The following is a 1,591-nucleotide window of genomic DNA, read 5'->3' as shown; positions in this document are numbered from 1 at the left end:
CATTCCTTAGAAGTTTCGGGTTCACTCAATCTTGGGTTTGGTGGCTCCTCATAAGCGTTCCCACTTCGTAGGGTTATGGCATTGGCTTGTCCTCTCAGATTTTGTTGAGGTTGTCTAGGGAATTGTCCTACAGGTGTAGTCTGAGGGGCTTGGTTTAAAGCTACCTGAGAGATCTGGGTTTCAAGCATCTTGGTATGAGTAACTATTTGGTCAACCTTGGTTCCTAACTGAGTAATCAATTCGTTAACATGAATGTTTTGGTACATGAACTCGTTGTTTTGTTGGGTTTGAGCGGTGATAAAATTTTCCATAATTTTCTTAAGGCTCGGCTTTGGTGGTACAGGTTGCATAAGTTGATTTGATCTAGGGGCTTGATAACTAGGTCTCGGAGGTGCATTATTTTGAATAGGGTTATTGTTTTTATAGGAGAAGTTCAGGTGATTCCTCCATCCAGGGTTATAGGTATTTGAATATGGGTTCCCTTGGGTGTAGTTCACTTGCTCAGAGTGGGTTTCGTTTAATAGACTGCATTCTGCGGATTGGTGTCCTTGGGTTCCACATATCTCACAATCCGACGAAACTGCGGCTACAGTATTCGGGTTTGTGCACATATGCTCGACTTTAAGGGCTAATGTGTCCATTTTAGCTTGCATCATGTCTATAGAGCTTAGTTCATGCACTCCTCCTTGGGCTTCCTTCTTCTCAACTGTCACTCGTTCGACTCCCCATGATTGATGGTTTTGAGCCATATCTTCGATGAGGGCACTAGCTTCAGGGTAAGGTTTGTTCATCAGAGCACCGCCTGCGGCAGCGTCGATGGTCATCTTTGTGTTGTAATGAAGTCCATTATAGAAGGTTTGAATGATTAACCAATTTTCTAAGCCATGATGTGGGCATGCTCGTAACAACTCTTTATATCTCTCCCAAGCTTCGAACAACGATTTTCCTTGGTTTTGGGTAAATCTAGTTATATGGTTTCGAAGAACAGCGGTTTTACTCGGGGGAAAATATCTAGCAAGAAAAACTCTTCTAAGGTTATCCCAAGTCGTAATGGAATTGGGTGGAAGGGAATCTAACCATGATAGGGCTTTATCTCTGAGGGAAAAAGGGAATAATATTAAACGTATTGCCTCAGGAGAAGCTCCATTGGTTTTAAAAGTATCTGCTAATTGAAGAAATATTTTTAAATGCTGGTTAGGGTTCTCGGTAGCGAGACCCGCGAATTGTCTCTGTTGCACTAGTTGTAACAGGGATGGTTTAAGTTCAAAATTATTGGCTGGGATAGTTGGGTTTACTATACTAGAACTAGGTTCTTCATTAGATGGTTGAGCGAAGTCCTTAAGAGGTCTTTGATTTTGATCTTCGGCCATAACTCTCTTAATTCTATGAAAGAATAAACGTGCGCGAGCGTAACGTTCAGGTTCCGCCAGAGGGTATACTAAGCTTAAACTTCCGGTACTGGGAGTCCTTCGCATCGACCGGTGGGAAATAGCCTAAGTCTAAATGATATAACAACAGGAAAATGAAATTTGACGAAATTGGTCCCCGGCAACGGCGCCAAAACTTGATGCGTGCTTTTCGCAAGTATACG

At 42.5% G+C, this 1,591-nt stretch overlaps 1 non-coding gene across 1 annotated transcript; it reads left to right on the top strand.

Moving 5' to 3' along the window:
- Positions 1-879: 879 nt before the first annotated feature.
- On the top strand, positions 880-986 carry LOC127108955 (small nucleolar RNA R71). Its single transcript, XR_007796451.1, has one exon. It is a non-coding gene; the product is annotated as a small nucleolar RNA R71 (small nucleolar RNA).
- The last annotated feature ends 605 nt before the right edge of the window (positions 987-1,591 follow it).

The sequence above is a fragment of the Lathyrus oleraceus genome, chromosome 7, assembly GCF_024323335.1.
Source record: "Lathyrus oleraceus cultivar Zhongwan6 chromosome 7, CAAS_Psat_ZW6_1.0, whole genome shotgun sequence".
In the NCBI taxonomy this organism is placed as follows: Eukaryota; Viridiplantae; Streptophyta; class Magnoliopsida; order Fabales; family Fabaceae; genus Lathyrus; species Lathyrus oleraceus.
The sequence above is the reverse complement of the archived record's forward strand: the minus strand, read 5'-3'. Positions and strand labels throughout refer to the sequence as shown.